Source organism: Nicotiana sylvestris, chromosome 12 (genome assembly GCF_000393655.2).
Source record: "Nicotiana sylvestris chromosome 12, ASM39365v2, whole genome shotgun sequence".
Classification (NCBI taxonomy): domain Eukaryota; kingdom Viridiplantae; phylum Streptophyta; class Magnoliopsida; order Solanales; family Solanaceae; genus Nicotiana; species Nicotiana sylvestris.
In genome coordinates, this window is record NC_091068.1 from 135,254,888 (window position 1) to 135,273,652 (window position 18,765).

Genomic DNA, 18,765 nt, shown 5'->3' on the forward strand with positions numbered 1-18,765 from the left:
GAAAGAGAACATTTACATCATGCTAGTAATATAACTTAACTGCAGAAACATAAGCAGGAGTAGACAAGAATGAAAGAAATTGGAACAATCAAAGAAACATGTTGTTGTTGGGGCTTTAAAAAATTAACTAGGACATACCAGTAGAGAAGAAAAGTGTAGAAAGGAAAAGTAAGCAAGATTCCACTGTCTAGCCTTAGCTTTCAGCCAGCTAGACAAAGTAGTAGCACAATTAGTAGTAAAGAATGATAGATTTTTTTTGTTTGTAAGTGTATGTTCTAAACTCAAATTGTTCGTGTGTTTGAAAGAAGAGAGGGTGTGTATTTATAGTTTTGAAAACGAGTAAAGAATAAGGTAATAAGTACAGTCTTAATACAAACATGGAAATAATCACAATCAGAATCAATTAACACAAGTGATTCCCTTTAATTAAGAGATCACTGCTTAACAGATATTAACAGGTTTAATCAAGGAAAGAAATAAGTTTGAAACATATTGATTCTTGCCATATAAGGGGGCAGTGTAAGTATGAAGTAAATAATTGAGACTAAGTACAAAAATATGCTCAGTTTTGGGAAAAGATTCAATAAGGTAAAATATCACAATAATTAAAGGAGGGAATCAATTAATTCAAACAAACGCGTAAGATTAGGGTTCATAAGAAAACTTTTGCAATCAGTCGCAACATTGAGGGAATCAGAATCAATCAATGATTCTGCACCTCAACATATAAATAGCAAGGAATGAATAGGCATGCAAGGTCAAACATGTTGACAAAAAGAAACAACACAAACATACAATAGCAGTAGGGGTAAGCTACGATTCAACAGTAAGAAAATATTCGAAGCATAGTAGTCAAGTAGGTCAAGTAATCACATAGAATAAACAGTGAAGAACATAGTAACATGTAAGAGAGTTAGAAGCAAGTAAAGTTCTCACAGTAACAAGTGAGGAAAACTCTTTTAATAAATTAGGGCTTCGATAGTAGTCGAGTTTAAGAAACGATAAGAACTCAAATTAGATAAGTCAAACAAGGAAAAGAGAGTCAAAACAGAGAACTTTATCGAACAAGTACACATTTAAACAAACAGTTTGAGAACTCGGATGAGACCAAAAAGGAACTAGGGTTTTCAACATGCTGACTCAAGTAGAAGGAAAGCATAGCAAGTTGTTTGAACATGGTAAAATCGTAAAACTACACCAGAAATCAGAGAAGATATCTTTTAAAGAAGTTAAGAGAAACCCTAATCGTTGAAAAATGAAAAGTCCTTTTGGAAGAAAATCAAAGAACCTTTAAGAAAACACTTAAGAAGTTTGTAATAAGCACAAATCTAATATAGATCTGAAAGAAAATTAAAAGACCTTAAAGCTAGGGTTTCAGAGAAACCAGAAAAGGTGAGAAAGGCTTTGAAAGTTACCGATCTAACCAGAAAGGTCAAGGATATGACTTGAATGGCCATGGCTGGCCGGAGAAAGACCGGAGACAAAGGCTGAACAAGGACTGGACCAGATCTCTTTGAGATCTGGCCATGAAATCACGGAAACAAACACCAAGGAGCCATAGTAGGCCGATACACATCTCAAATGGCCATGAGAGGCCATGGATTAGGCAGGGGTTGAGGTGGATTAGGGTGGAATTAGATGGCGGCGGCTAGGGTTCATGTGAGGTTGCAGAGAGAATTGAGAGAAGAGGGATTCAAGGGAAGCGTTTGGTTGAAAATAAATTAGGGTAAGGGGTCGTTTAGGTTTATTTTAGGAAGGGTTAACGGTGGCCGTTGATCTGAATGATCAACGACCTAGATTAAATGGGTAGGTAGGGAATTCGGGTTTGGGTTAGTTGAAATTGGGTTGGGGTAGGGTTTAATTGGAATTGGGTCGGGGAAATTGGGTCTGATTTGGGGTTCAATTTAGGCTAAATATTAAATACAAATGGGTATTTAAATAGCCAATTTCCACTTTTTAATTTATAAAAAATAGTAAATAAATTTCTGGAATAAATTGAAAGCGCTAAAATCATTCACAGCATGTAACAATTTAAAAATATAGGTCTTAATTTTATGAATTATAAAACACAATTAAATCTTAACAAGGCTAATATTGCAATTAGGTGCAATTAGCTTTAAAAAATATTAAATAAAATTGTAAAAATATGTAAAAATTACCTTAGCCATACTTTGGCATAAAGACGAAAATCCAATAGATGAATTACCAAAATAATAATTTGAAAATAATTATTTTGTTTTTATGGATAAAAGAGGGAAACAAATTGATTTAAAAGCTTTTAGAAATCATGGAAAAATAATAAAATATTTGGATATGCTTATATATGCATATATATGTCATTTTGAAGTTATTTTGCATATTGAAAATATATAGGAACAAATTGGGTATCAACAACTTCCCCTCTTTACTCGGGAAGTATGAAAGAGTTGTCGGGTAAAGATATGATGTCCAATTTTGACCGACCGAAACGGTTTGAAGAGATTTAGGCGGAACCCTAGCTTCTGAGCTGCCTACATATCATTGGTTTTACAAGAATCAGGCCATATGTAGTTTAGGATCCGTCGGTGGAGTATGCCGATGGAGATTTTTAAAGAACGAACGCAATATCTAGGGCGGGGTGAGTGGATGGCTTGCTGGAATGATTAAGGCTTGATATGGCTGCAGGAACTGGAGCGGGATTGCTCCTACTAGGATAGCCATTACTTGCTGGTTTACCTGCAATGAAACAATGCTAGCGTATTCTGTGCATAAATTTGAACATGATGCAAATTCCCGTCGGACCATGAGCGTTGTCTTTGGACGGTTAGGATGGCGGCCTTAGACCATGACGTCCTGGGCCATGAAGCGTATGATAAAGGATTCACAGGCCATGAAATGATTCTCTCAGGCTATGAGGATAGTGCCTCAGAACCATGACGCCTTTGAATAATGATATGCAAAAGATTGAAAGAGATCCTCATGCCATAATATGGTGTTCTCGGGTTATGAGGATGGTGCCTCCGAACGATGATGCCTTTGGATGAGTTGGTGATATTTCAGCCCATGAAAGGTGCGGTAGCATGATGCTGACAAGACAGAGCTTAGTCTTGCAAATTGAGGGGCAGAGCTTAGCCCGTAAGAAAAGCTAAATAAATAGAGCTTGGGATAACTCTTAGTTTTGAAGAAAATTGGAGGCAAAGCTTAGCCTCGGAAGACAGAATGATGGACTTATGCAAAGATGCAAATGCAGAGAGAGGTAGAGTTTAACCTCAGAGGGCAGAATGGTAGCCTTATGGAGAAATGCAGATGGAGACATCGTTTAGTCTCGGAAGGCAGAATGGTAGCCTTATGCAAGAATGCAGATGGAGACAACGTTTAGTCTCGGAGGGCAGAATAGTATCCTTATGCAAGAATGCAGATGGAGACAACATTTACTCTCAGAAGGCAGAATAGTAGCCTTATGCAGAAATGTAGATGGAGATAGCGTTTAGTCTCGGAAGGCAGAATAGTAGCCTTATGCAAGAAATAAAATGACAATTGGTAGTAGAGCTTTCTTAGCTGATAGCAGTTTGGGGTGTTGTGATTACTGGGAGCATTGTGACATACAGGACATCATTAATGGACAACAAATGCTGGCGAGTGCAATGGTTTGGAGAGTCGTATTCTTGAACAACGTTCGTTCTGCGAGCGTACAATATGTTTAATGACTTTGCGATCCCACTGCCTCCAGCTGAAGAAAAATCGTGAGTTTTGTAAAGGAGGAGGTTAGTTCGTATCCCCGCTAGCTTTGCTTGACCTGTTCGGCTTTTGATTTGGTGATACTATATGTATCATTAGGGTAGCGTTGCTAAACAAAGCAGTTTCAGTAATAAACATGCATGATTTCGTAAAAATATGACATAAATATATAACTAAAATAACGTTTTGGATGAATCGATGACTGCGACGTAGCTCAGAACATTGCAACCTCTCCAGCTACAGAATTTTGAGGGTCCCCCTCAAAATTTTGCCCCAGTTTGATGGGTTGACGTTTCTGGCTGTTGCTCATGGCGATTAGCTGAAATTACTTTGGAATTTTGAGGGTCCTCCTCAAAATTCTGCCTCAGTTTTCAATTGTGGGGGAAATGAAATTTTTATTGCATTGTGACCGAACTCATAGGGCTGTCTACGTATCCCCTATTAAATGGGAATCGGGTTGGGCGTAGTTCAATTTACATCATATAAGGAAAGCATAAAGATTACATATAGTAACGCTTAACTGCATCTGAATTAATCGGCTTCAGCCAGACTTCTCCGTCCATTTCTACAAGTATGAGGGCTCCTCCTGTCAGAACCCGGTGAATCATGTATGGACCTTGCCAGTTGGGAGAGAACTTCCCCTTGGCTTCATCTTGATACGGAAAAATTTTCTTTAACACCAGCTGCCTCGGTGTGAACTGTCTTGGCTTGACTCTCTTGTTGAAAACTCTAGACATTCTGTTCTGATAGAGTTGACCATGGCAAACTACCTTCATTCTCTTTCCGTCTATAAGGGCTAGTTTCTCATAACGTCTTTTTACCCACTCTGCGTCATCGAGCTCAGCTTCTAGTATGATCCTTAGGGAAGGAATTTCTACTTCAGTGGGAATGACAACCTTTGTACCTTAAACCAGCATATAGGGGGTTTCCCCGGTTGATGTGCGGACTATGGTGCGATACCCTAGTAGAGCAAATAATAACTTCTCGTGCCACTGTTTATGCTTCTCTATCATTTTCCTTAATATCTTCTTGATATTCTTGTTGGCGGCCTCCACAACTCCATTCATCTAAGGCCTATAGGCTGTGGAATTCTTATGTATGATCTGGAAAGTTTCACACATAGCTCTGATAAAGTCGCTGTTGAGGTTGGAGCCATTATCAGAAATGATCGACTATAGAATCCCGAATCGACAAACAATGCAGTCACGGACAAAGTCTGCCATGACTTTCTTAGTTACTACTCTGTAAGATGTTGCTTCGACCCATTTGGTGAAATAGTCGATTGCTACTAGGATAAACCTGTGCCCGTTGGAAGCGGCAGACTCGATTGGTCCAATAACATCTATTCCCCAGGCGGCGAACGACCATGGTAAGCTCATTGCATTAAGCTTATTTGGAGATACCTTTATCATGTCTGCATGTATCTGACAGTGGTGGCATTTTCGGACATACTGGATGCAGTCCGTTTCATCCAAAAGTAACCAGCCCAAAGTATCTTCTTCGCTAAGACAAAACCATTCATATGTGGACCGTAGGTCCTAGCATGAATTTCCTCTAGTAGCCTGGATGCTTCTTTTGTGTCGACACACCTTAATAATCCCAAATCAGGAGTCCTCCCATACAGGATTCCTCCGCTATGAAAGAAGTTATTAGACAATCTCCGAAGTGTGAGTTTTTTAGTAGGATTTGAAAGCTCTAGGTCCCCTCCTATTGCTAAATATTCCTTGATATCATGAAACCAAGGCTTTCCGTCTGCTTCTTCTTCAACATGGGCATAATAAGCTGGCTGATCATGGATCTTTACTGGAATGAGGTCAATGAAATTTTTGTCTGGATGCTGTATCATAGATGACGGGGTATCCAATGCATCGACGAATTCATTCTGGACTCTGGGAATATGTTGGAACTCCATCTTCATGAACCTCTTTCTTAATTCCTGTACATGATGCAGATACATGAGTATCTTGGAGTTCTTGGTTGTCCATTCTTCTCGCACCTAATGTATAAGTAGGTCGGAATCTCCAATCACTAGCAACTCTTGAATGTTCATGTCAATGGACATTTTGAGCCCTAAGATGCAGGATTCATATTCGGCCATATTGTTGGTGCAGGGGAACCTGAGTTTGGCAGACACCGGATAATGCTGACCGATTTGTGATACTAGGACTGCTCCTATGCCAACTCCTTTGAAGTTTGCTGCTCCATCGAAAAATATTTTCCAACTGTCATAGGATTCTGCAATGTCTTCTCCTCTGAATGATACCTCTTCATCAGGAAAATACATTTTCAAGGGTTCATATTCTTCATCCACGGGATTTTCAGCAAGGTGATCTGCTAGTGCTTGTCCCTTGATTGCTTTCTTAGTCATGTATACGATGTCAAACTCACTCAACAGGATTTGCCACTTGGCCAGTTTGCCAGTGGGCATGGGCTTCTGAAAGATGTACTTCAAAGGATCCATCCTTGATATGAGATATATAGTATAGGCACAGAAGTAATGTCTCAGCTTCTTGGCTACCCAAGTTAAAGCACAACAGGTGCGCTCTAATAGAGAATACCGAGCCTCATACGGGGTGAACATCTTACTAAGGTAATAAATGGTCTGCTCCTTCCTCCCTGTTTCATCATGCTACCCCAGAACGTAACCAAAAGCTCCATCCAATACTACAAGGTAGAGTAATAAGGGCCTACCTAGCTCGGGCGGGACCAAGACTGGTGGTGTTTACAGGTACTCTTTGATTCTGTCGATGGCCTTTTGGCAGTCGTTGGTCCATTTGGTAGTGGCATCCTTCTTCAACATCTTAAAGATTGGCTCACAGATAACTGTAGATTGTGTTATGAACCGGCTGATGCAGTTAAGTCTACCCAAGAAACTCATCAAATCCTTCTTGTTATTTGGCGGTGGAAGTTCTTGAATGGCTATGAATTTTGATGGATCCAGTTCTATTCCTCGGCGAATCACAATAAACCTAAGAAATTTCCCAGTAGGAACCCCACATCCGCACTTCGCGGGGTTCAGTTTCAGGTTGTACCTTCGCAGTCTATTGAAGAACTTCCTTAGATCTTCCATGTGATCAGTGGTCTTGTTGGATTTGATGATAACATCGTCCACATATACCTCGATCTCCTTGTTTATCATATCATGGAAAATGGTAGTCATGGCCCTCATGTAGGTGGCCCCTACATTCTTCAGTCCGAACAACATCATCTTGTAACAGTACATTCCCCATGGCGTAATGAAAGCCATTTTCTTAGCATCTTCTTCATCCATCCAGATTTGATGATAACCAGCGAAGCAATCTACAAATGACTACAGCTCATGCTTGGCGCAATTGTCAATCAGGATATGTATGTTCGACAAAGGGAAGTCGTCTTTTGGACTAGTCCGGTTGAGATCCTGGTAGTCGACATAGACTCTGACCTTCCTATCCTTCTTTGGTACTGACACAATGTTGGCTAACCATGTAGGGTATTCTACTACCATGAGAACCTTAGCTTTGACCTACTTGGTGACTTCTTCCTTGATTTTCAGACTAATATCAGGTTTGAACTTTTTGAGCTTTTGCTTTAATGATGGGCACGTCAGGTCGCTTGGTAGTTTGTGAGCTACGATGGACGTGCTCAGACCAGTCATGTCATCATACGACCAGGCGAATATGTCCTCATATTCCTTTAGAAATTCTGTGTATTCTTTCTTTTCTGACGATGATAGATAAATGCTGATTCGTGTTTCCTTGACGTTTTCTGCATCTCCCAGATTGAATATTTTGGTCTCGTCCAGGTTGGACTTTGATCTATTTTCAAAATTCTCAACTTCTTTAACAATCTCATCAGGTATGTCATCTTCTTCTGAATCTATGTCCCTTTGTTGCGTTGTCTCATTGCATGTCACAGTCATTGGTTCATCAAGACAAGTAATAGTAATGTTGTATAGGTAAAGTAATGAGAGAAAACGATAGCAATAATTATTGATTCATAAGAAAAATAAAAAATTATTTTGATGAATTGAATAACTATTTTGAACATTGAAGATCTTATAGAAAAAAAATACGAAAAGAAAATCATTTATTAAAAACAATGGGTAATGCTTGTTTTAGCCTTGATACCCCGAGGCTCGTCGGGCTCTAGTTGTCTTGATGGTCCAGTTATTGAGGTGTGCTCCTCTGCTTACAGCCTGTATGGAAGGGCCTTCCTCCCCCTCCTCCTCGATAACAACACAACAGTCCATGTCATTGTCTTATAGGAACAAATTCTTCACCGCTACAAGCGCTTCTTCTTCATCTAACCCATAAACAATGTCGGCCTATTTGAAAGTTTGCTCCAAACATGGTATTGGCTGCTCCAGTCGATAGTAAGGACCGCACCATGGCGGTGACCAATTGTTGAAATCTTCCCAGGTATATTCATATCCCAGACCGAAATTAGTGCCATGTTTCTTGAGTTTTATGGGCTTAGCGATTCCTTGGAGGTTCTTGCCGAGCCCCTTACCATGTTCTTACCCACTCCAATTTCGTATACTCTCAATTTTGTAATCCCACCATATGTCTTTGTCAATAGCATTGACCTGTTCGATCTGGTGGTAAGTCTCTCCACCCAGCTTTCTTCTTCCCTTGATTGCTGGAATGGTCTGGCGACTGTATATAAGGTTGCTACCATCACCGTGAATGATCACTTCCTGGTGATTCCATTCAAACTTTACGGCCTGATGTAGTGTTGATGCTACGGCCGCAGCAGCATGAATCCATGGTCGTCCTAACAGTAAGTTGTAAGATGCTGACACATCTATCATCTGGAAGTCGACATCGAACCATGTTGGTACCATTTGCAAGCATAGGACAATCTCACCAATGGTGGATCTCTGAGAACTATCAAAGGCTTTCACATTGATTGCTCCATCTTTGATCTCGTGTAGTCCTTTACCCAGCTTTTTGAGTGTTACAAGCAGACAAATATTGAGACTGGAACCCCCGTCGATCAGGATTCTGGTGATAAAATAGTCCTCGCATTGCATGGTGATGTGCAGTGCTTTGTTGTGCCCCAACCCTTCAGTTGGCAGCTCGTCCTCATGAAAAGTGATCTTATGGATCTCCAACATTTGTCCTACCATGTTATCCATTTCCCCGCCAGTGATGTTACTTGGCACATATGCTTCACTTAGTACCTTTAATAGAGCATTCTTGTGTACCTCAGAATTTTGCAGCAAGGAGAGAATGGATATTTGTGCTGGCATTTTGTTTAGCTAGTCGATGACCGAATACTCCTTGGCCTGTATCTTCGTCTAGAGGTCATCTGGGCCTGTCTCAATGATGGGTGGACGATTGGAGGTATACTTACTTGACTCAGCCAGATGTTAAGGGGTATAAACTCTACCAATTCTTGTCATACCCTGCGTCGCAACAGTCTCTTCTGTCCTGACCTTGCCTTTCCTCTTCGCCTTGACCGTATAGTCCTAAGGTACAACCTTTGTATGGAATGGAGTCATGGTTGACATTGCCATTGGGATCTGTGTGGCTATCCTTACTCCGAACAGAGCATGTGCCTTGGGTGGCAAAACTGCAACCTCAAATGGTGCGAGCGCATTTGCCGGAGACATGAATTCAACTTCAATTGGTGCTGGTGCCTTTGTAGATGATGTTGCTTCAAATTCAAGTGGTATAAACATATTGACCTCAACATTCTCAGATGGTTGAATCTGGACTATGATTGGATTGAGAGTGATTATTGGCTTCTTTGGGTCATCACCTTCTACGATCAACCCGATTGATCCTTCCGGATCCTAGTCATCTTCTATTTCAATCATGTGGATACCTCCACCCTTATGGTCTAGTAGAGGGTTGTTGCGGACATTTGGAGAGGGTTCATTCACTACAATAATCTTGTTATCAATCAAGGACTATATCTTGTCCTTCAAGGAGCGACATTCATCGATGGTGTGTCCTTTTATGCCCGAGTGGTATGCACATGATTTATTTGGTTAACCCACTGAGAAGGATTCTCAGGGGTTGCAGCAGGGATAGGGGTGACATAACCAGTGGTTTTGAGTCTCATATAACTGGTCAATGGATTCAGCAATAGCGGTATATTGTTTTAGAGGTCTGCGATCAAAATTAGGTCGAGGTCTAGGGAAGCTTTGGCGTACAGGAGGTAATTGGTAATGGGATGGTTGAGCATTGTAGGTTTAGTATACATGAGCGGGTTAGGAGTATCATGGTGAAGTAGGTTGATATGTAGGAGGTGGAGGTGACAAATAAGTTGGTGGTGGAGCTTGGCATGAGGGTGAGGGTGCTTGGTAGTTCGGAGTTGGCTGATATGTGAGTGGAGGTATTGGGTAAGTTTGGTATTTGATGGGAGATTTAGTCCTCCGTGCAACCATTACGGCCCCCACGTCCCTTTTCTTGGATGCACCACCTGACTGTAAAGCCTTATTGGTAGCTTGCAAGGCCTCGAAGTTTGTAACCATACCTCTTTTGATACCTTCTTCAATTCTTTCACCCAATTTGATAATGTTAGAGAATTTGTGGTTCTCAATCATCATCAGCCGCTTATAGTACTGTGGGTCTTGGGCTCGGACAAAGAACTTGTTCATCTATTCCTTTTCTAAGGCAGGTCTGACCTTAGCAGCTTCGGACCTCCAGCGAGTAGCATACTTGCGAAATGTTTCTGTAGTCTTCTTCTTTAGATTCTGAATATAGAATACGTTAGGCGCATTCTTTGTATTAAACCTGAACCTGTCCATAAAGTCAGATGCCATGCCTACCCAACTTGACCACTTCTTTGGATCTTGGCTGATGTACCAAGATAATGCATCTCCTTTCAAACTCCTCATGAATAGCTTCATGCGTATTCTCTCATCTTTCCGCACTCCAACCAGCTTGTCGCAGTATTTCCTCAGATGGACCTTTGGATCACCCACACCATCAAACATTTTGAACTTAGAAGGTTTGTACCCCTTAGGTAGTTCGATATCGGGCTGAATGCAAAGATCCTTATAGTTCAGCCCCTCAATTCCCTTGCTCCCTTCAACGCCTTGAATCCGGCTAGTCAGTTTCTTGAGCTCCTCGGCTAGGTTCCTGATAAGTAGGTTCTTTTCATCTTACTCAGGTGTGCTTGGGATAGGTTGGGTGGAGTATGGCATGGTCTCCACGTAGATGGGGGTGTTATGGCGGCCTAGTGTGTGGGTGTGGAAATAGTCATTTGTGGAGTTTTGAGGTTCTGGGATGAGTAGTGGAGTGTTGTTTGGGATATGGCAGGTGTTGCATTGAGTTTTTGGTGGAATAGTATGATGGTGAGGAGCGGGATGATTTTGTTGCTTTGGGATATTCTAAGGAGGTGTAGGGTTCTAGGTGTTGGGGAAGTTGATATCTGGGGTCCTGAGGGAAAATGACAGGTTTGCCTGATTCCGAACCTGATCGAGCACTTCTTGGAATTTCAGCAGCTTCTGTTCAAGTTGGGATACATTCTCCTAAGGTACCTAAGTACCATGGCCATTAGTATCCTCTGCCCGTTCAGTTGGATTCTCCTTCCTAATGTTGTTCAGATCTTCCATTTTGCTTTTGTTCTTGTTTCGGACAGGACTAAGAGGAGGAGTGGGTGGAGGGTCCCTGGATCTCGTGGAATAAGATGATGATGCCAGATTGCACGAACTAACCTTTGGGTAGGGTAATAATAAAACAAAAAATAAAACAAAAGGTAATCAAGTGAGTGCGGATTATAAAAAGCATTGTGGTATTTAAACACATAGTGCGAAATGTAAAACGTGTCCTAATCTGGGAACCTCTTTGTGCCCGAGGTAGTCCTAGCGTACAATTATTTTGGAGAACTTAGAATGCTAAATGCCTCATTTTATTGATAGAAAATAAGATGAATCCCAAATTGACACTAAATAAATAGGAAAATAAATGTCACTAATGGCCATTGGCCTTATTACATTTTATAAAGCGAAAATGTAAACTCATATCTACTTGGTCCCTGAAGGACCTTCCCCAAATTTGGCATCATTGGCTCCGTCGAATAGCTTTCCTAACTCACGAAGTCCCAGCAACAGGTATGTTCTGGCTAGATGTCTGCCTTCATTTCCTTCAGCCTTTTGACAATCTTCAATCCTTTTGAGAAATTTTCTCTCCAATTCTACTATGCCTCTCTCCAAGTATCCTAGCCTTTTGTTGGCACTGACTGCCATATCCTTCCATTTCTCAATCAGCTTCTGGTTGGAATCTTGTATCTCGCGGTGTTTGCTCTTGCATTCACGGATCCTTTTGCGCAACTGGTTGTATTTGACTTGTGCCTCGTCTTTTTCATCTATGATTCTGTGAAACCCAGGATGGCCTAGACCATCATGATTGTCTTCCAACTAGCCTAAATAGTAGGGAGCACAACCATCATGATATCTGTCTGTCTCGATGGTGTCCTTCCCCATTACAATTTTGCAATGCCATATATGCTAAGCTTGGCACTTGTAGGGACTATCATCATTTTGAAAGTCAGCTCTTAAATGGCTTATCTTGTCGACCCTGGGTATGATTTGCTTCCTACCAGCTTGCGTCATAACTCGAAGAGGAACATAGGGATATGTTCCTCTTAGACCAATCAGTATCAGGAAAGGTGCATCTCTGGATCGGGCGATGAACTCCTTGGTACCACTCGAACATCCGTTAAACTTGTTCTTCAGTCAGATTTTCAAAAAGCTCGACCCATTCTTTAGCATTATCCGGCTAGGCGAACATGTCGGGGATGTAATTCATTCGCTTTGGATGGTGAAAAGCGATGTGATCATCCCAGTCCTTTCGCTGAATCTCTTGTCGGTATTCGCCCTTTTGGAGGTGTTCCATGAGCTAGAGCTGAAGTAATAAATTGCAACCTTCGAAGTGTTTTTCTCCTTGTTGACACTTTTCCAAGGCTTGGTATATGTCTGCTATGATCATGGGAACGATGCTGAATGGCTGCCCACCAATTCCTTATATTAGGGTCTTAGTTACTATAGCCAGCCTGGTATGGATTCTCCCTTTCTTCATTGGAAACACGATCAGCCCCAGAAAACAAAACATGAAGACGAAAACCCTACGATAGATGTTTCCCAAGGACGTGATGGCAAACTCGTTAGGGTAGGTATGGTAGGATTTGTTGTGACCGTACCTGTCATATAAGTAGTCAAAAGAGATGTATGATTCCTTCAGGCATGCCAGTTCTGTATTCTTCTTCAAACTCATCATCTTGAGGAATCCCTTGCCTTTGCGGTTCTCAAGCATTAGCAAACCCGAAGTTTCCCACACTAAACCGGCCAATCCTCCTATCTCCTCCAGCAAAGGCGTTATTTCAATGCCCACAAAGTGGAACACAACCCTTTCATAATCCCAAAACAGAGTAGCAGCTTCTAGGTTGGACCTCCAGAAGGGATGGTAGGTTTCCAAAGTATTTTCGAACGAGAGTTTGATCACTAGAGTGTAGATCTCTCCACCAGCTTAGCAATCTTGGGTGGATGTTAGTGACCATGCCGAATCTGGGGACTTCGTGCCTCATATTTCTGCAAGACAAATATGGTTAGGCCCGTACCCCCACAAGACTCGACTATTTAACATCAATAATTAACACGAAGCATTTAGTTCTCCAAATAAATGCACAAAACATGAGGATGTCTGTTTGGGTTTAGGGAAACCCGGTGGAATTTGGACAAGGCTATCTTAAAAGATCATTATGTGGACAACATAACTGACCCGGCTAGGTTTGACCATGATGCATGCACAATTTAAATAGAGTAAGATTTCTATGGTGTTTTAGACTGGTACCCTTGAGCGAACAACTCAAGGTGGAAGGCACAAAACTTTTGACTGCACCGCTGATCGACTAGTGTTACCGCAAATATGTGTTTCCGAATTTGGGGGGTAATGATATAGGATGAGCACAACCACTCGTTAAAAGCGTTTCTATAGTATTTGTTTGGCATGAGTGGACTATGATGTTGAGCATGGTTATGCAATAACTAAAAGCATGTTGGAATGTATTTGCACGTTAATAAAGCAATAAATACAACAGTTTCATAATTTAAAGCGGCAATAAAGGAAAGAAACAAAGAAGACATGTCAGTTTCGTAATTGAAGAAGGAATTAAATGCTTAAAGAAATTTAAACAAGTAATTGCACATAAGGGAGTACCAATTCACAAAATAATCTGAAATGGTAAAAGCCTAAAATCCCCAACAGAGTCTCCATGGTATCGCGCTCCCTTTTTCCCTCTTCACATCGGAAAATCGGGTTTATGATATTTTGGGTATGTGACAACTCATTCATTTTGGGAACTGGGTTTGCATTTGAAGAGTCGCCACCTAATGATTTAAGGTGCATTACGACACCTATAGGGTACATTTCTAAGTTTGTTGGATAACCAGAGATAGGATAAGGGCTTGAGTTTATCCTAAGGGGAAGCTGTTAGGCACCCCTCAGGATCCACTAGTGTGGTTCCCGGCCAGATAGTTTTGTGAATTTCGTACAATTAGAAAATAGACAAGTATAGGCTCAAATAGTAGGAGATTTAGGTTTAAACACATAAGGGTTTGAAAACAACTATTAAAGGATGAATTTTGAAAAGGAGTTACAGTTTACACAAACTTGAGAATGTAAAAAAGGAGGGGGGTCCTAGGTTTGTTTATAATATGGATCACATCAATGCAATACCCGATATGACACTCCTCAGAAGAGGGGATACACGCGGTATTAGCACACCGATTATCATATCCATATCTACCCTTCCCACCCCGTTAAGGTATTAAAGCGCGGACTGGTCTCGATCTCTATTGCATGCTATTACTCGTCCCATTCCTATCAGTCCCGGAGGGATTTAGGACTACTATTCCTATAAGAGGGAGAATTTTAGGCTGACTCTTAGGTTTAAAGGTAAAAGGCTAGAGTGACATACAAAACATGTAGGACTGCATTTTTAGGGGAAACATATAAACAATTTAAAGGCTCATGTACAACTCCACAAGTACAGGATATAAATTAGCAAGACTTAAACACAGTTAGGGTCAGAATTTAAAGTACTAAAGTAGGGTGTTAAAATTGTTGAAGCAGACTAAATTTATTACATACCTCAGATAAGAAGTCCGAATCAGGCCTGCCTGCTGGTTGTAGCCGTTGCTAATTAACAAAGGCAGATTCAGTTTTATCATTATTACCTAAGGCTTGCCTAGGCGTGTAATGTTGATACCTTATAAGCATGATATCTATCACTGATTAAGAGTACAGTAAGACAGTGATCAATTTTTAAATGAGCGATTTGGATCCTATAGGCATGCTTTCTAATCGTATTAATTAAGAGGAGTAGGTTATTAATCTGATTTAGACGGACATGAGTCAAACTGATTTTTAAATAAGCTGGTTTTAGATCCTATAGGCATGATCTCTCTTATAACTGATTTTAATTCCAATAGACATGGTATCTAAGTATTAAAGGCTTATTTTGGTCCTATAGGCATGATATCTAATTGAACATGAAGTGAAGTAGGCAGGATTTATTTGATCAAAGCGAAATTCCTATAGGCATGATTTCTATTAAAAGTGACTTTTAATCCTATAGGCATGATCTGTATTTGTGTGAAAGTAAAGCATGCAAAATTTCATTAAACCAAAGCAGATCCTATAGGCATATTCTCTAACAGATTATATCGAGATACACCCTATAGACATGTTATCTACCGTTCTAATAGCTAAAACATGTATAATCACCCCATCCCTTTCCACTAGCCAACCCCAATATTTGTTACAAACTATTATAGACCAATGATTGAATTACATCAGAAAAGGTGCAAAATAAGAAGTTACAATCATAGAAAGCCTGATTCTGACTTCCTCTCTGAGTTATGGAATAAACCACCTCAAATGCCAATGATTTTTCAAAGCCTTTCTCATACCTGGGTGTGTCAAAGTTCCCTAAGGACCTCATGGGATCCCGGGCAGTGCTCACACCCAGATTTGCACAACCAGACAGAAATGAGTGCAGTGTGAAAGGGCCAGCCCTTGTGTGTCCCAGTTCAAAGAGAGCTCAAGGGTCCCAAGGCAAGGCTCTCACAAGAGGGGCAGAACCTAAATTCTAGGAATATAGTGAAAGTGCATAACATAGTTTAAAAAAGAGTTTGTTTAAAACTAGACTGGCAAGTCCATTTTGAAAGTAATCAGTAGCAGAAGTGTTTGAAATCAGTTGGAATAATGAAAAAAACTCAAACACACAGAATCAGTAGTCACACAAATAGGTCAAGGGGTTTTGGGAATACATTGTATGAAGCATATGACCCCAGTAGGGGTCAGGTTTGGTCATGCACAACAATAGCTAATGTTGGCATGCCCCACAAACCAGCCAGAGAACACAAACACATAGAGGGGATATGGGGGTTTGGGATTCATAAGTCAGCAAATACATAACAAGTGACTGACAGAGTACACATATAGGGAAGCATTAATTTAAAGGTGAAGGGAACATATTACAATATGCTAGTAATATAACTTAACTACAGAAACATAAGCAGGAGTAGACAAGAATGAAAGAAATTTGAACAATCAAAGAAACATGTTGTTGTTGGGGCTTTTAAAAATTAACTAGGACTACCAGTAGAGAAGCAAAGTGCAGAAAGGAAAAGTAAGCAAGATTCTACAGTCTAGCCTTGGCTTTCAGCCGGCTAGACAAAGCAGTAGCACAAGTAGTAGTAAAGAAAGAGAGAGTTTTTTGAGTGTAAGTGTGTGTTCTGAACTAAAATTATTCGTGTGTTTGAAAGAAGAGAGGGTGGGTATTTATAGTTTTGAAAATGAGTGAATAATAAGGTAATAAGTAAAGTCTCAACACAAACATGGAAATAATCACAATCAGAATCAATTAACACAAGTGATTCCCTTTAATTAAGGGATCCCTGCTTAACGGATATTAACAGGTTTAATTAAGGAAAGAAATCGGTTTTAAATAGATTGATTCTTGCCATATAAGGGGGCAGTAAAAGTATGAAGTAAATTATTGAGACTAAGTACAAAAGTATGCTCGGTTTTAGGAAAAGATTCAGTAAAGTAAAACATCACAATAATTAAAGGAGTGGAATCAATTAATTCAAACAAACGAGTAAGATTAGGGTTCATAAGAAAGCTTTTGCAATCAGACGCAACATTGAGGGAGTCAGAAACAATCAATGATTCTACACCTCAACATATAAATAGTAAGGAATGAACAGGCATGCAGGGTCAAACATATTGACCAAAAGAAACAACACAAACATACAATAGTAGTAGGGGTAAGCTAGGATTCAGCAGTAAGAAAATATTCGAAGCACAATAGTCAAGTAGGTCAAGTAATCACATAGAATCAACATTAAAGAACATAGTAACAGGTAAGAGAGTCAGAAGTGAGTAAAGGTCTCACAGTAACAAGTGAGGAAAACTCTTTTAATAAATTAGGGCTTCGACAGTAGTCGAGTTTAAGAGACGATAAGAACTCAAATCGGATAAGTCAAATAAGGAAAAGGGATTCAAAGCAAAGAACTTAATCGAACAAGTACACATTTAAACAAATGGTTTCAGAACTCGGATGAGACCAAAAAGGAACTACGGTTTTCAACATGCTGACTCAAGTAGAAGGAAATCATAACAAGTTGTTTGAACATGGTAAAATCGTAAAACAACACCAGAAATCAGAGAGATCTTTTAAAGAAGTTAAGAGAAACCCTAATCGTTGAGAAATGAAAGTCCGTTTGAAAGAAAATCGAAGAACCTTCAATAAAACACTTAAGAAGTTCATAATAAGCACAAATCTAAGATAGATCTGAAAGAAAATTAAAAGACCTTAAAGCTAGAGTTTCAGAGAACCCAGAAAAGGTGAGAAAGGGTTTGAAAGTTACTGATCTAACTAGAAAAGTCAATGATCTGACTTAAACGGCCATTGCTGGCCGGAGAAAGACCAGAGACAGAGGCTGAGCAAAGATTGGACCAGATCTCTTTGAGATCTAGCCATGAAATCATGGAACAAACACCCAGGAGCCATAGGAGGCCGATACACATCTCAAATGGCCATGAGAGGCCATGGATTAGGCAGGGGTTGAGGTGGATTAGGGTAGAATTAGATGGCGGCGGCTAGGGTTCATGTGAGGCTGCAGAGAGAATTGAGAGAATAGGGATTCAAGGTCAGCGTTTGGTGGAGAATGAATTAGGGTAAGGGGTCGTTTAGGTTTATTTTCGGAAGGGTGAACGGTGGCCGTTGATCTAAATGATCAACAGCCTGGATTAAACGGGTAGGTGGGGAATATGGGTTTGGGTTGGTTGAAATTGGGTTAGGGTGGGTTTAATTTGAATTGGGCCGGGGGAATTGGGTCTGGTTTGGGGTTCAATTTAGGCTAAAAATTAAATACAAATGGGCTGTTATTTAAATAGCCAATTTTCCCCTTTTTAAATTATAAAAAATAGTAAATAAATTTTTGGAAATAAATTTAAAGCTCTAAAATTATTCAAAGCATGTAAATAACAATTTAAAAATATATGTCTTAATTTTATGAATATAAAACACAATTAAATCTTAACAAGGCTAATATTGCAATTATGTGCAATTAGCTTTAAAAAATACTAAATAAAATTGTAAAAATATGTAAAATTTACCTTAGCCATACATTGGCATAAAGATGAAAATACAATAGATGAATTACCAAAATAATAATTTTAGAAATAATTATTGGGTTTTTATGGATAAAAGAGGGAAACAAATTGATTTAAAAGCCTTTAGAAATCATGGAAAAATATTAAAACATTTGGATATGCTTATATATATATATATATATATATATACCATTTTGAAGTTATTTTGCATGTTGAAAATACATAGGGAAAAATTGTGTATCGACATCGTCTTGTCCGCGAATGTGGGGTTTATTTCCTCCATAGTTGGTCGTTTTTGGAGCTTTTTGAAGGAGATTGAAAGGGAATTCAAGGGGAATCACTTGGAGGTAAAATTCTTGGACTTAAAAATCGATTATTATGTGAATTCCACCTAGAAAATCATGGAAATTAAGCCAAAAATTGAAGAACTAGG